Here is a 15,761-nt window from a genome sequence, read left to right as displayed (position 1 = left end):
GTATTAGGCAGCCTTCTGCCCTCCCATGTTCATCTGAAAATATGTGTTCTCCCTGCAGTTGTTGTCCCCAGATGAGAGTTCCCTTGTGCTGCCTCAGTTGAATCTCCTTTACTTGACAGAAATGTGCATGAGCAGCGGCCCTCCCCAGCCTTATTCCAAATCATACTTATTTTGCATAGGAGATACCATGGTCATGAAGATTTTTCTCCCAGGGTGAGGTTCATTCATTGCATTTTGGGTATGCTGACCCCTGTGATTTCCCCAAATGTGGGAAACTCAACTGCATTATTTGTGGTAGTGGAGGACTGTGTTTGTGCTTTCCTCTGGTCAGCTCTGGTAAAAGTCAGATTTCTTTGTCTCAGATTTTCCTCTAGCCTTGTTCTTCTTTCGAGAGTTCCCTTGTGCTGCCTTAGTTGGATCTCCTTCACTTTACAGGGGGGTACCCGAGCAGCGACCCTCCCCAGCTCTAGCCCAACTCCTACTTACCTGCCAGGTGAGATACTATGATCATGAAGGTGCTTCTCCCAGGGCAAGGCTCACCCATTGCACTCTGGGTGTGCTGCTCCTGCAATTTCCCCAAATGTGGGAAACTTGACTGTATAATTTGTGTTTCCCCTGGTCGGCTCTCGTATAATTCAGATCTCTTTGTCTCAGGTCTCTCTCCAGCCTAGTTTGCTGTCTGTTTCCACTTCTCTTTTCTTGAGCCGCTCCCTTCTATGCCCTTGCGCACTATCCTGACTTCTCCTCCTGTCTGCTTACTTTGTGCCTTCCAACGCACAATGCGAACTACAGGTAGTGCTGCAGGGCCCACACCCTTTTACTTGCCTTACAGAGCAGCTCTGGAGCTGTTACAGTGCCCAGCTGCGGCAAGAAATCAGCTTGAATGCTTCAGGGGCTGGGGCATAGCCAACATGAGCCCCACACCGACGGAGGGTGGAGGTGTTTAATGCGAACTAGGGGTCAGCCAAGCGCCGCAAAAGGCCGCCATGCCCTGCATGCCCCTTTTCTCTTTTCATATGCAGACGAGGGTTGAAGCCAACTTTGACCCACTGCTTGGATGACATCACCATATGCAAATCCATCTGCGGCAGGCCTTCCCCCAGGAATGCTTGCACTAGTTGTTGCATTTGGTTTGTTGTTTGGGGGTGCTTCAGTATTAGGCAGCCTTCTGCCCTCCCATGTTCATCTGAAAATATGTGTTCTCCCTGCAGTTGTTGTCCCCAGATGAGAGTTCCCTTGTGCTGCCTCAGTTGAATCTCCTTTACTTGACAGAGATGTGCCTGAGCAGCGGCCCTCCCCAGCCCTATCCCAAATCATACTTATTTTGCATAGGAGATACCATGGTCATGAAGATTGTTCTCCCAGGGTTAGGTTCATTCATTGCGTTCTGGGTATGCTGACCTCTGTGATTTCCCCAAATGTGGGAAACTCGACTGCATTATTTGTGGTAGTGGGGGACTGTGTTTGTGCTTTCCTCTGGTCAGCTCTGGTAAAAGTCAGATTTCTTTGTCTCAGATCTTCCTCTAGCCTTGTTCTTCTTTCAAGAGTTCCATTGTGCTGCCTCAGTTGGATCTCCTTCACTTGACAGGGGGGGTGCCCGAGCAGCGACCCTCCCCAGCTCTAGCCCAACTCCTACTTACCTGCCAGGTGAGATACTATGATCATGAAGTTGCTTCTCCCAGGGCAAGGCTCACCCATTGCACTCTGGGTGTGCTGCCCCTGCGATTTCCCCAAATGTGGGAAACTTGACTGCATAATTTGTGTTTCCCCTAGTCGGCTCTCATATAATTCAGATCTCTTTGTCTCAGGTCTCTCTCCAGCCTAGTTTGCTGTCTGTTTCCACTTCTTTTTTCTTGAGCCCCTCCCTTCTACACCCTTGTGCACTATCCTGACTTCTCCTCCTGTCTGCTTACTTTGTGCCTTCCGATGCACAATGCAAACTACAGGTAGTGCTGCAGGGCCCACACCCTTTTACTTGCCTTACAGAGCAGCTCTGGAGCTGTTACAGTGCCAAGCTGCTGCAAGAAATCAGCTTGAATGCTTCAGGGGCTGGGGCATGGCCAACATGAGCCCCACACCGAAGGAGGGTGGGGGTGTTTAATGCGAACTAAGGGTCATTCAAGCGCCGCAAAAGGCCGCCATGCCCTGCATACCCCTTTTCTCTTTTCATATGCAGATGAGGGTTCCAGCCAACTTTGGCCCACTGCTTGGATGACATCACTGTATGCAAATCCGTCTTCTGCAGACCTTCCCCCAGGAATGCTTGTACTAGTTGTTGCATTTGGTTTGTTGTTTGGGGTGCTTCAGTATTAGGCAGCCTTCTGCCCTCCCATGTTCATCTGAAAATATGTGTTCTCCCGGCAGTTGTTGTCCCCAGATGAGAGTTCCTTTGTGCTGCCTCAGTTGAATCTCCTTTACTTGACAGAGATGTGCCTGAGCAGCGGCCCTCCCCAGCCCTATCCCAAATCATACTTATTTTGCATAGGAGATACCATGGTCATAAAGATTGTTCTCCCAGGGTGAGGTTCATTCATTGCATTCTGGGTATGCTGACCCCTGTGATTTCCCCAAATGTGGGAAACTCAACTGCATTATTTGTGGTAGTGGGGGACTGTGTTTGTGTTTTCCTCTGGTCAGCTCTGGTAAAAGTCAGATTTCTTTGTCTCAGATCTTCCTCTAGCCTTGTTCTTCTTTCGAGAGTTCCATTGTGCTGCCTCAGTTTGATCTCCTTCACTTGACAGGGGGGTACCCGAGCAGCGACCCTCCCCAGCTCTAGCCCAACTCCTACATACCTGCCAGGTGAGATACTATGATCATGAAGGTGCTTCTCCCAGGGCAAGGCTCACCCATTGCACTCTGGGTGTGCTGCTCCTGCGATTTCCCCAAATGTGGGAAACTTGACTGCATAATTTGTGTTTCCCCTGGTCGGCTCTCGTATAATTCAGATCTCTTTGTCTCAGGTCTCTCTCCAGCCTAGTTTGCTGTCTGTTTCCACTTCTCTTTTCTTGAGCCGCTGCCTTCTATGCCCTTGTGCACTCTCCTGACTTCTCCTGTCTGCTTACTTTGTGCCTTCCAACGCACAATGCAAACTACAGGTAGTGCTGCAGGGCCCACACCCTTTTACTTGCCTTTCAGAGCAGCTCTGGAGCTGTTACAGTGCCCAGCTGCTGCAAGAAATCAGCTTGAATGCTTCAGGGGCTGGGGCATAGCCAACATGAGCCCCACACCGACGGAGGGTGGAGGTGTTTAATGCAAACTAAGGGTCATCCAAGCGCCGCAAAAGGCCGCCATGCCCTGCATACCCCTTTTCTCTTTTCATATGCAGATGAGGGTTCCAGCCAACTTTGGCCCACTGCTTGGATGACATCACCGTATGCAAATCCGTCTTCTGCAGACCTTTTCCCAGGAATGCTTGTACTAGTTGTTGCATTTGGTTTGTTGTTTGGGGGTGCTTCAGTATTAGGCAGCCTTCTGCTCTCCCATGTTCATCTGAAAATATGTGTTCTCCCTGCAGTTGTTGTCCCCAGATGAGAGTTCCCTTGTGCTGCCTCAGTTGAATCTCCTTTACTTGACAGAGATGTGCCTGAGCAGCGGCCCTCCCCAGCCCTATCCCAAATCATACTTATTTTGCATAGGAGATACCATTGTCATGAAGATTGTTCTCCCAGGGTGACGTTCATTCATTGCATTCTGGGTATGCTGACCCCTGTGATTTCCCCAAATGTGGGAAACTCGACTGCATTATTTGTGGTAGTGGGGGACTGTGTTTGTGCTTTCCTCTGGTCAGCTCTGGTAAAAGTCAGATTTCTTTGTCTCAGATCTTCCTCTAGCCTTGTTCTTTTTTTGAGAGTTTCCTTGTGCTGCCTCAGTTTGATCTCCTTCACTTGACAGGGGGGTACCCGAGCAGCGACCCTCCCCAGCTCTAGCCCAACTCCTACATACCTGCCAGGTGAGATACTATGATCATGAAGGTGCTTCTCCCAGGGCAAGGCTCACCCATTGCACTCTGGGTGTGCTGCTCCTGCGATTTCCCCAAATGTGGGAAACTTGACTGCATAATTTGTGTTTCCCCTGGTCGGCTCTCGTATAATTCAGATCTCTTTGTCTCAGGTCTCTCTCCAGCCTAGTTTGCTGTCTGTTTCCACTTCTCTTTTCTTGAGCCGCTGCCTTCTATGCCCTTGTGCACTCTCCTGACTTCTCCGGTCTGCTTACTTTGTGCCTTCCAACGCACAATGCAAACTACAGGTAGTGCTGCAGGGCCCACACCCTTTTACTTGCCTTTCAGAGCAGCTCTGGAGCTGTTACAGTGCCCAGCTGCTGCAAGAAATCAGCTTGAATGCTTCAGGGGCTGGGGCATAGCCAACATGAGCCCCACACCGACGGAGGGTGGAGGTGTTTAATGCAAACTAAGGGTCATCCAAGCGCCGCAAAAGGCCGCCATGCCCTGCATACCCCTTTTCTCTTTTCATATGCAGATGAGGGTTCCAGCCAACTTTGGCCCACTGCTTGGATGACATCACCGTATGCAAATCCGTCTTCTGCAGACCTTTTCCCAGGAATGCTTGTACTAGTTGTTGCATTTGGTTTGTTGTTTGGGGGTGCTTCAGTATTAGGCAGCCTTCTGCTCTCCCATGTTCATCTGAAAATATGTGTTCTCCCTGCAGTTGTTGTCCCCAGATGAGAGTTCCCTTGTGCTGCCTCAGTTGAATCTCCTTTACTTGACAGAGATGTGCCTGAGCAGCGGCCCTCCCCAGCCCTATCCCAAATCATACTTATTTTGCATAGGAGATACCATTGTCATGAAGATTGTTCTCCCAGGGTGAGGTTCATTCATTGCATTCTGGGTATGCTGACCCCTGTGATTTCCCCAAATGTGGGAAACTCGACTGCATTATTTGTGGTAGTGGGGGACTGTGTTTGTGCTTTCCTCTGGTCAGCTCTGGTAAAAGTCAGATTTCTTAGTCTCAGATCTACCTCTAGCCTTGTTCTTTTTTTGAGAGTTTCCTTGTGCTGCCTCAGTTGGATCTCCTTCACTTGACAGGGGGGTGCCCGAACAGCGACCCTCCCCAGCTCTAGCCCAACTCCTACTTACCTGCCAGGTGAGATACTATGATCAGGAAGGTGCTTCTCCCAGGGCAATGCACTCTGGGTGTGCTGCTCCTACGTGTTCCCCAAATGTGGGACACTTGATTACATAATTTGTGTTTCCTCTGGTCGGCTCTCGTATAATTCAGATCTCTTTGTCTCAGGTCTCTCTCCAGCCTAGTTTGCTGTCTGTTTCCACTTCTCTTTTCTTGAGCCGCTCCCTTCTATGCCCTTGTGCACTATCCTGACTTCTCCCGTCTGCTTTCTTTGTGCCTTCCAACGCACAATGCAAACTACAGGTAGTGCTGCAGGGCCCACACCCTTTTACTTGCTTTACAGAGCAGCTCTGGAGCTGTTACAGTGCCCAGCTGCTGCAAGAAATCAGCTTGAATGCTTCAGGGGCTGGGGCATAGCCAACATGAGCCCCACACCGAAGGAAGGTGGAGGTGTTTAATGCGAACTAGGGGTCATCCAAGCGCCGCAAAAGGCCGCCATGCCCTGCACACCCCTTTTTTATTTTCATATGCAGACGAGGGTTGAAGCCAACTTTGACCCACTGCTTGGATGACATCACCATATGCAAATCCATCTGCTGCAGGCCTTCCCCCAGGAATGCTTGCACTAGTAGTTGCATTTGGTTTGTTGTTTGGGGGTGCTTCAGTATTAGGCAGCCTTCTGCCCTCCCATGTTCATCTGAAAATATGTGTTCTCCCTGCAGTTGTTGTCCCCAGATGAGAGTTCCCTTGTGTTGCCTCAGTTGAATCTCCTTTACTTGACAGAGATGTGCCTGAGCAGCGGCCCTCCCCAGCCCTATCCCAAATCATACTTATTTTGCATAGGCGATACCATGGTCATGAAGATTGTTCTCCCAGGGTGAGGTTCATTCATTGCACTCTGGGTATGCTGACCCCTGTGATTTCCCCAAATGTGGGAAACTCGACTGCATTATTTGTGGTAGTGGGGGACTGTGTTTGTGCTTTCCTCTGGTCAGCTCTGGTAAAAGTCAGATTTCTTTGTCTCAGATCTTCCTCTAGCCTTGTTCTTCTTTCGAGAGTTCCCTTGTGCTGCCTCAGTTGGATCTCCTTCACTTGACAGGGGGTGCCCGAGTAGCAATCCTCCACAGCTCTAGCCCAACTCCTACTTACCTGCCAGGTGAGATACTATGATCTTCACTGTTAGGGCAATCAGGATGTGGAATTCCCTGCCAGGGAAGGTGGTAATGGCGGACTCTGTAATTGGATTTAAAAAAGGAATGGATACATTTCTGAATGAAAAAGCTATCCAAGGTTATAATACTTAAAATATCAACATGGTTAATCCGGGGGTAACATGAGTTATAGTAGCTAACTAGTCATAAAACATTATTCAGCAAGTATGTAGAATCATCACAACTTAAAACAGGTTGAACACGATGGGCAATTTGCCTCTATTCAACCTCAAAAACTATGTTACTATATGTTACTATATTACTATGTTACTGTAGTATACAGAACACCACAATGTAATGAGCAGTGATAGTGAGCACTGATGAGGATACTAGAACTGACACTGAGCAGCAAGATGCAGCACTGGACTATTAGTAATGTACTGTAGTATGCTGAGCACCACAATGCAGCACAAGACAATGAGCAGTGATACTGAGCACTGATGAGGATACTACTGAGAACTGACACTGAGCAGGAGAGACACACTACTAGTATTACTGAGCAGCAATAAGTAACCACTGATACTGAGCACTGATATTGAGATTTCCACTGAGAGAACATAGCCACGTCCTCTCCGCTCTCTCTTCAATGCACGAGTAAAAATGGCGGCAACGCGCAGCTCTTTATATGGAATCCGAATCTCGCGAGAATCCGACAGCGGGATGATGACATTTTCCCTTGTTCAGGTTTTCCGAGTCAGGCGGGAACAACCGAGCCTGCCTCGGACCAGTGTAAACCACGTGGAGTTCGTCGGGAATTCGGTTCTCGGAGAACCGAACCCGCTCCTCTCTACCTTATACCCATCAATTTTTTTATTTTCAATCTAAGCCCCTGCAGTTTTCTGTAAGCATCTGCTTTGCTATGATGATCAACAAGTCACAAGGGCAAACACTCAGGGCTTGAGGCGTAGATCTTAGGACCAGCTGCTACAAGCATGGCAGAGGTGTCACTATCACTGGTGACACCCAGAGAGGTGGCGAGGGAGATTGTAATGCAGTGCGCGCAGATAAGCAGTGTAATGGTAAAAAGGAGGCATGGTTTCATAGGTAGGGGCGTGGCCTGGTGGCCTGAATCTACATTTTGTTGCTCCGGGTGTCCCGGGGGTTGGGGGCTGCACCCGGGGACTAGTGTGTGTGCGGTGCTGGCTCCTGCACAGTGACAGGGCATGGCCACCCAGCATGACGCCTCCATTCTTGACCATGCTGTAATTGCAGTCGCACTGCAGTTCAGCGTGATCATAAAAAATGGTGTAGCCTCCTGCTGGTGCAGACTGTATGTGCGCGCAGGAAGCCGCCACCATTTTTGTGATCACAGCGGCTGAATGTGATGTCATACAGCCGCTGTGACCACGCCCCCTGTGTCTCCTCCGCTGCAGACCCCATTTTGAAGCCTTGCCCCTGCACCGCTCCATCCCTGACTTGGAAATGGAGTGTTGTTGACCCCCCTCTCCCCCCCCCGCCCCGATTGACAGGCAGAGGCGATCGCATTCTCTGCGGGGTGCCGCAGAAAATGCAGGCACATGCGTATGCTCTTAGCAATTTTTGCAGTTGGATCGCTTATTGTGATTGCAATCCAACCTGAATCAGGCCCTATTACCTATCACAATGCGCTGCGGGCAGTACAAAATTGGGATAATATAGGAGTAAAACTCCCAGACCTGTGCTCCTTAACTGTACCTGGTGGCTAGTGGAGCGGCTGCCCAGTAATCAGTGTCCACGCCAGTGCGCACACGGTCCACCCCCTACGGCAACGCTCCCCTTCATCAGCGGCTTCGTGATCCGGAAGGGCGGTGTGTGTGTGACTGACCTTAGGAAGAAACTGGAGCCTCCGCTGCAGTGACCCAGCAACCAGGGCACGGGAGTATACAGCGCCGCTGGGAGTGATGAAGCTGCAGTAAAGATGTCTATTAGACCTAGCCTGCTGCAGCCCTTGTAGATTCTCATAAAACAAGTTCTTCTTTTCTTGTCAAAATTAATAGCTAAGATTAGGCTGCCTGAGGCAGGCCCCTGTCAAGTGGCCTGCTACTGAAGGCACCAACTACAAACTGAGCTCCCTGTTCATGGAAGCGGGGTTATAGAGGAGGATGCGCTGAGCATCTTGGGAACAGTCAAAAGCTTTGAGCCGGTTGGTGCCTCAGATCAAGATCCTACTCTACACCCCAATGTGAATCCTTGTGGAGTCCAGTGTACCCCACAGAAGAAATTAATGTGTCACACCCATTGGCAGCAACCTTAGAATAGCTGCTGACGGGCACAATTGAGAAAGGAAGGGGGGGGGGGGGGGACATTTGAATCCAGCACATAGATGCAATTCAAATATGTAATTTGTACCTTCCTATTTTAAAATATAATGGATGAACCTCACCCTGTGAGAACAATCTTCATGATCAAGAGATCTCATATGCAAAATAAGTATGAGTTGGGATAGGGCTGGGGAGGGTGGCTGCTCGGGCAGCCCCTCCCCCGTCAAGTTAAGGAGATTCAACTGAGGACGCACAAGGGAACTCTCGTCTGGGGACAACAACTGCAGGGAGACCACATCTGTTCAGATGAACATGGGAGGGTGGAAGGCTGCCTAATATTGAAGCACCATCAAATATCAAACCATATGCAACAACTAGTACAAGCATTCCAGGGGGAAGGTCTGCAGAAGACGGATTTGCATACGGTGATGTCATCCAAGCAGTGGGCCAAAGTTGGCTGGAACCCTCATCTGCATATGAAAAGAGAAAAGGGGCATGCAGGGCATGGCGGCCTTTTGCGGTGCTTGGATGACCCCTAGTTCGCATTAAACACCCCCACCCTCCTTTGGTGTGGGGCTCATGTTGGCCATGCCCCATCCCCTGAAGCATTCAAGCTGATTTCTTGCAGCAGCTGGGCACTGTAACAGCTCCAGAGCTGTTCTGTAAGGCAAGTAAAAGGGTGTGGGCCCTGCAGCACCACTGTCATGCCTTCAGCATTTGCTTTGTGTAGATCTGATTACTTTTATTACAGAAAGTTGTATTATTGCCCCATCTAGTGGTCAGTCCCATCAATTAATTTGACCCTCATAGCCTCTTGTAGCCAGTCTTGCAATGCATTCTGGGATGAAGAAGCTGGGATCAGCCTTTCTACTTCCCTCATGGTCCCAGACAGTCATGCTTTACATGGGTCCAACTCTCATATAGCATTCGATGGTGAGTTTGTATATTAAATGTCTCATCTCAACCTGTTTAGCCAGTGAGTAATGTTAGCTGCACTGTAGTTTATACTTGCACATGTAATCACATGTTTGCACAGCCTATGTTATATGTACTTGTGTATATCCATTTTGCTTTTCACATGCATATCATAATTGCATATTCTTGTTTCATTAACAGTTTTACCTCATTATCACATATCATCATATCGTATTGTACATCAAATCAACGCATCATATCTGTGATCCCTTTACTGAATAATAAAACACCGTTCTACAAACACCTCTTCTGAACAGATTATTGAAAAGTAAAGGTGGTTATACTGTAGGCTTCAAATTTGCCAGAAAGGGCTTAGTGAGAGGCTGAACAGTAAAACATTGAATGCTACAAGCAGATGGACTCTCTTACACTGACTCCGTCAGTAAATCATTGCCTGTCAGCAGTGGGGACATATACTGACTTACAGAGCCGTTACACTGCCAGCCACAGCTATCTGCATATGACAGCCACACAGTTTCTATACAGTCTACCAACTATGGCAGCTCAGCAATAGGAGTACCGCCATTTGACTACACAGAAACCTGTACAAGTCAGTGCAGCCACGCTTATAAGGCAACACAACAGTCTCTTCACAGTCAAGCAGCTTCATAACAGTTCAAAGATACTGACTCCTCAGAGATCTGCGACCAGTCTGAACAGTTACTTGCAGACAGCATTACAGCAGTCTCTACACAATCAAACATCTCTACCAGATCACCATGTCACAGAAAACGATATCCTCATACAAAACAAGGTCCCAAGTCTCTGGTTCCTCCAAATCCTTGTCTGTCAGTAATGCAGCCATCATGGCACGTGCAAAAGCGGAAGCCGCAAAAGTAAGGGCTAACTTTGCCGAGCAGGAGATGCAATTAAAAATCGAGAGCAAACGCTTAGAAGCAATCGGCGAGAAGCTCGCTGCAGAGAAGGAGGCAGCGGCTGCCATAGCTGAAGCAGAAATCTTGGAGACTGCAGAACTCCCTGATATAAGAAGAACCAATGTACTTGACACAGAGAATGGATCTCAGGATTCACTGCAACGCACATCAGAATACGTACGTCAAGTCTCAAAAAGGAGTAGCAACCCTCCATCTTTACAAGGTACGCATTCAGACCTCATGCAAACAAATCAAGTACACTCTACAGCGCCACCACCAGTGGACAACAGACCACACATTTGCAAGCAAGAGAATCCTAGACACTGTGAACCTATGAGGGACAACTCTTCCCCACCTCAGATGTCTGAATCTGCAAACTCCAAGAAAGACACAGCCTACTTCACACAGAAGCGGTGTGATACCAACCGTCGGGAACCAGACAACACTAACAGGTATGACTACACACCATATACCTACCGTGTTAATGTACCGACATCTCCAAGAGCCAATCAGGACACATTAGACTTTGCTAAATTTCTCACCCGCCGTGAATTAGTCACGATTAGTATTTCAAAGTTCAATGATCGCCCTGAGAACTTCAGAGCCTCGCAGTCCTCTTTTCAAAATGCTATCAGAGGAATAGACCTTTCACATAGTGAAGAGATAGACCTCTTAATTAAATGGCTTGGGAATGAATCTGCAGAACATGCTAGAAGGATAAGAGTGATTAACATTAACCACCCTGAGAATGGACTTAGGATGATCTGGGATAGACTTAATGAGTGCTATGGCTCACCAGAGATAATAGAGAGTGCTCTGTTCAAAAGAATAGACGATTTCCCCAGGTTACCCAACAAAGGCTATCAGAGACTCAGAGAACTAAGTGACTTACTAAAAGAACTTCAAGTAGCTAAATGTGAGGGAGATTTACCAGGACTTGCCTTCCTTGACACAGCCAGAGGCGTTAACCCTATAGTGCAGAAACTACCGTATAATCTGCAGGAACAATGGATCAACCATGGCTCCAAATATAAGCGGCAGAACAAAGTGCAATTTCCACCATTCTCAGTTTTCGTGGACTTTGTACACCAGCAAGCTATGACCAGGAATGATCCTAGTTTTGCCTTTACCTTGACAAATACTGCACCTATGGTACCTAACCCCCGCAAAACATCAGTTGCAGTTCACAAGACTAATGTGCATTATTCAGATTCTTTCCGCAGGTCTACCAGCTTTAATCGCCAAGAGACCACAGACAAAGATCCAGCCAAGCAATGTCCTCTGCATCACAAACCGCATCCTCTCCTGAAATGCAGAACCTTCAGAGAAAAGTCCCTGGAGAACCGCAAAGCCTTCTTAAAGGAGAATAGGATCTGCTACAAGTGCTGTTCCTCCACATCACACCTCGCCAAGGACTGCAAGGTTAGTGCTAACTGCACAGAATGCCACAGCACAGACCACAATACCGCTCTACACCCTGGTCCTCCCCCATGGGCTTTGCAACACAGTTATACCGATACAGAGCATGGCGGGGAGCACAGTGTAGAACAAAAAGACACTGTTGCAGTCACACCAGAAATAACTTCACAATGTACCGAAGTCTGCAAAGATGCCATTAGCGGTAGATCCTGCTCCAAAATATGTTTAGTCAAAGTTTACCCCAAAGGCCATCCAGACAAAGCCGTTAAACTTTATGCAATCCTAGATGACCAAAGTAACAGGTCTCTAGCCAGATCAATCTTCTTTGAGACCTTTAATGTTAAAGGACCCAGCACTCCTTACTCCTTAAGATCCTGCGCAGGGAGTTTTGAGACAACAGGAAGGAGAGCAACTGGCTATCAAATTGAGTCCTTGGATGGGAAGACATGTCTCTCTTTACCAACTATCACAGAGTGTGACGAGATTCCAGACAATAGGAGTGAGATTCCTACACCAGATGTAGCTAAACACCATACACATTTGAAACGCATAGCACATCTGATACCAGAACTGGATCCACATGCCCAAATAAATCTACTCATTGGGAGGGATATCCTACAAGTCCACAAAGCCAGAAGTCAGATTAATGGTCCACATAACGCACCTTACGCTCAAAGACTGGATCTGGGATGGGTAATAATAGGAGAAGTATGTCTTGGAGATGTGCATAAACCAGATTCTGTCAACAGCATGCTTACCTGTACTTTAGAAAATGGACGCCCTTCTCTATTCCAGCCATGTCATAACCATTTCCTCATAAAGGAATTACCACACTGTACCTTCATAGACTCAACTAGTGACAACCATATCTGTGACAACTATCAAGATCATCTGGGACACGCAGTCTTCCAGAGAACAAAGAAGGATGACCAGGTGGCAATGTCCATAGAGGACAAACTATTCTTGGAAATAATGGAGAAAGGACTAGTCAAGGATGATGCCAACAGCTGGGTTGCTCCTCTACCCTTTAGAACACCCAGACAACGCCTTCCTAATGACAGAGAACAAGTACTCAAACGCTTCTCTTCACTTAAACACAACTTTCACAGGAAACCAGAGATGAAAGATAATTTCTTCTCCTTTATGGCTAAAATATTTGAGAATGGTCACGCCGAGATAGCTCCCATTCTTAAAGACACAGAAGAATGCTGGTACCTGCCAATGTTCGGAGTATATCACCCGAAGAAACCAGGTCAGATAAGAGTGGTGTTCGATTCCAGTGCCCAGTTTGAAGGTGTTTCTTTAAATGACGTACTCCTGACAGGACCAGACCTTAACAACAAACTCCTAGGAGTACTCATCCGTTTCCGAAAAGACTCTATTGCCTTCACAGCTGACATTCAACAAATGTTTCATTGCTTTCTTGTGAGAGAAAAAGACAGGAATTTCCTAAGATTCTTCTGGTTCAGAGACAATGACCCCTCAAAAGACATCACGGAGTATCGCATGAAGGTACACATCTTTGGTAACAGCCCTTCACCTGCAGTTGCCATCTATGGACTCAGACGTTCAGCTCAAGAGGGTGAGCTAGAGTATGGTTCTGATGTTAGACAACTTGTAGATAAAGACTTCTACGTGGATGACTGCCTAAAATCTATGCCAACAGCCGAGACAGCAATCAGCCTCCTCAAAAGAGCTCAGGAAATGCTTGCTTGTTCAAACCTGAGGCTTCACAAAATAGCTTCCAACAGCAAAGTAGTGATGGAAGCCTTCCCTTCCCAAGATCATACCAGCGATTTAAGAGACTTGGATTTAGGAACCGATTCCCCACCAGCTCAACGTAGCCTTGGACTCTTGTGGGACTTAAAATCTGACACCTTTACCTTCCAAGTAAACAGCGAAGAAAGACCCTTCACTCGCAGAGGTGTTCTCTCTACTCTAAACAGCTTGTACGACCCCTTAGGATTTGCAGCTCCTGTCACTATCCAAGGTAAAGCTTTGCTCAGAGACCTAACCTGTGAGTCAATTGACTGGGATGCCCCACTGCCTCCCCAGAAAAGAAACTTGTGGCAAGAGTGGAAAGATTCTCTATCTACCTTAACCAACCTCCGCATTACACGTCCATATGCCCCCGTGCCTTCTACAGCAGTACAAAACCAGAGACTATGTGTATTCTCTGATGCCTCAACCCAAGCAATTGCTGCAGTTGCATATCTTAAGACCATGGACATCAAGGGACAATGTCATATTGGATTTGTCATGGGCAAAGCAAAGTTAGCTCCACGTCCAGAACACACAGTGCCCAGACTTGAACTTTGTGCTGCAGTACTAGCTGTAGAATTAGCTGAGCTCATTTCATCTGAGTTACCAATTGGACTCTCTGAAGCAGATTTCTACACAGACAGTAAGGTAGTATTAGGCTACATATGCAACGAGACCAGACGGTTCCATGTTTATGTCAGCAATCGTGTGCTAAGAATCAGAAGATCCACCAATCCAAAACAGTGGCACTATGTATCTACTGCTCACAATCCAGCAGATCACGCTACAAGAGCTGTCCCAGCCAGTATCCTCAAAGACACTACATGGCTCAGAGGACCTGAATTCCTGTACAAGGCAGATTCGAACAATCCTGAAAGTAGCATATTCAAGCTAGTAGACGCAGACTCAGATGTTGAAATTCGTCCACAAATAACTACAATCCATACCGTAACTTCAGATTGTCAACTTCAGCCTCACAGATTCCAAAGATTTTCAACTTGGAAATCACTTGTCAGAGCCATTACCTGCTTAACTCACATAGTCCATTCATTTAAACGCAACGCATCTGTAAGTGTGAATGGATGTAAAGGTTGGCACCACTGTCAAAATGTTTACGCACCAGAAGAAACACAACGATCCAAGAACCTTATCATCCGTGTTGTGCAGCACCAAATCTTTTCCGGAGAGATCGACTGCATTAACAGTGGAAATCCTATTCCCAAAGACAGCACCTTAAAAAAGCTAGACCCTTTTCTTGATGAAAATCATTTATTGAGAGTAGGAGGCCGTCTTCAAGAAGCAAACTTGGAGACAAATGAGAAAAATCCTTTAATCATTCCTGGGAGTCACCACATAGCTTCTTTAATTGTGCAACACTATCACAACGAAGTCAAACACCAAGGACGATTGTTTACCGAAGGAGCTCTACGATCAGCTGGGTTCTGGATTATTGGAGCGAAAAGGTGTGTAAGCAGCACAATCTTCAAATGTATCATTTGCCGTAGACTTCGTGGTACTTCCCAAACTCAGAAGATGGCTAATCTTCCAACAGACAGACTTAGTACAGACCCTCCTTTCTCCAATGTTGGTCTTGATGTATTTGGTCCATGGACTGTCATCACACGACATACTAGAGGTGCGAATGCGAACAGCAAGCGCTGGGCGGTTGTATTCACTTGTATGAGCATCAGAGCTGTTCACATCGAAGTTATAGAATCAATGGACACTTCAAGCTTCATCAATGCCTTTAGACGCTTCATTGCTATCCGTGGCCCAGTAAAACACATCCGGTCCGACAGAGGTACCAACTTAATTGGAGCAGCCAAAGAATTACAAATTAATTCGAACATTGACACTAAAAGCATAGAGAGATATCTCAGTGAGCAAGGTTGTACATGGACCTTCAACCCGCCTCATTCTTCTCATATGGGAGGTGCCTGGGAAAGGATGATCGGCATGATACGCAAAATCCTTGATTCAATATTCTTGCAAGTGGGAACTGCAAGACTTACTCACGAGAGCTTAACAACCTTCATGGCTGAAGTCTCAGCTATTGTCAACGGAAGACCATTGACTTCAGTGTCTAATGACCCAGAAGACCCACTTCTACTTACTCCGGCCACTCTTCTTACACAGAAGACCGGGATTACCTATGCTCCTCCTGGAGAATTCAATACCAAAGACCTGTTCAAACGTCAA

The 15,761-nt window shown here is 47.3% G+C and overlaps 9 non-coding genes and 1 pseudogene across 9 annotated transcripts; all 10 read left to right on the top strand.

Moving 5' to 3' along the window:
- The first annotated feature begins 162 nt into the window (after nucleotides 1–162).
- On the top strand, nucleotides 163–326 carry LOC135020442 (U1 spliceosomal RNA). Its single transcript, XR_010217870.1, has one exon. It is a non-coding gene; the product is annotated as a U1 spliceosomal RNA (small nuclear RNA).
- Nucleotides 327–478: 152 nt separating this feature from the next.
- On the top strand, nucleotides 479–641 carry LOC135020499 (U1 spliceosomal RNA). The gene has a single exon (XR_010217924.1). It is a non-coding gene; the product is annotated as a U1 spliceosomal RNA (small nuclear RNA).
- A 674-nt stretch (nucleotides 642–1,315) lies between these two features.
- On the top strand, nucleotides 1,316–1,479 carry LOC135020455 (U1 spliceosomal RNA). Its single transcript, XR_010217883.1, has one exon. It is a non-coding gene; the product is annotated as a U1 spliceosomal RNA (small nuclear RNA).
- A 153-nt stretch (nucleotides 1,480–1,632) lies between these two features.
- LOC135020602 (U1 spliceosomal RNA) lies at nucleotides 1,633–1,767 on the top strand (annotated as a pseudogene).
- A 701-nt stretch (nucleotides 1,768–2,468) lies between these two features.
- On the top strand, nucleotides 2,469–2,632 carry LOC135020394 (U1 spliceosomal RNA). Its single transcript, XR_010217823.1, has one exon. It is a non-coding gene; the product is annotated as a U1 spliceosomal RNA (small nuclear RNA).
- Nucleotides 2,633–2,784: 152 nt separating this feature from the next.
- LOC135020577 (U1 spliceosomal RNA) lies at nucleotides 2,785–2,947 on the top strand. Its single transcript, XR_010217990.1, has one exon. It is a non-coding gene; the product is annotated as a U1 spliceosomal RNA (small nuclear RNA).
- A 671-nt stretch (nucleotides 2,948–3,618) lies between these two features.
- Nucleotides 3,619–3,782, top strand: LOC135020435 (U1 spliceosomal RNA). The gene has a single exon (XR_010217863.1). It is a non-coding gene; the product is annotated as a U1 spliceosomal RNA (small nuclear RNA).
- Nucleotides 3,783–3,934: 152 nt separating this feature from the next.
- On the top strand, nucleotides 3,935–4,097 carry LOC135020576 (U1 spliceosomal RNA). The gene has a single exon (XR_010217989.1). It is a non-coding gene; the product is annotated as a U1 spliceosomal RNA (small nuclear RNA).
- Nucleotides 4,098–4,768: 671 nt separating this feature from the next.
- Nucleotides 4,769–4,932, top strand: LOC135020401 (U1 spliceosomal RNA). Its single transcript, XR_010217829.1, has one exon. It is a non-coding gene; the product is annotated as a U1 spliceosomal RNA (small nuclear RNA).
- A 975-nt stretch (nucleotides 4,933–5,907) lies between these two features.
- On the top strand, nucleotides 5,908–6,071 carry LOC135020367 (U1 spliceosomal RNA). Its single transcript, XR_010217797.1, has one exon. It is a non-coding gene; the product is annotated as a U1 spliceosomal RNA (small nuclear RNA).
- The last annotated feature ends 9,690 nt before the right edge of the window (nucleotides 6,072–15,761 follow it).

Source organism: Pseudophryne corroboree, unplaced genomic scaffold (genome assembly GCF_028390025.1).
Source record: "Pseudophryne corroboree isolate aPseCor3 unplaced genomic scaffold, aPseCor3.hap2 scaffold_350, whole genome shotgun sequence".
In the NCBI taxonomy this organism is placed as follows: Eukaryota; Metazoa; Chordata; class Amphibia; order Anura; family Myobatrachidae; genus Pseudophryne; species Pseudophryne corroboree.
The sequence above is the reverse complement of the archived record's forward strand: the minus strand, read 5'-3'. Positions and strand labels throughout refer to the sequence as shown.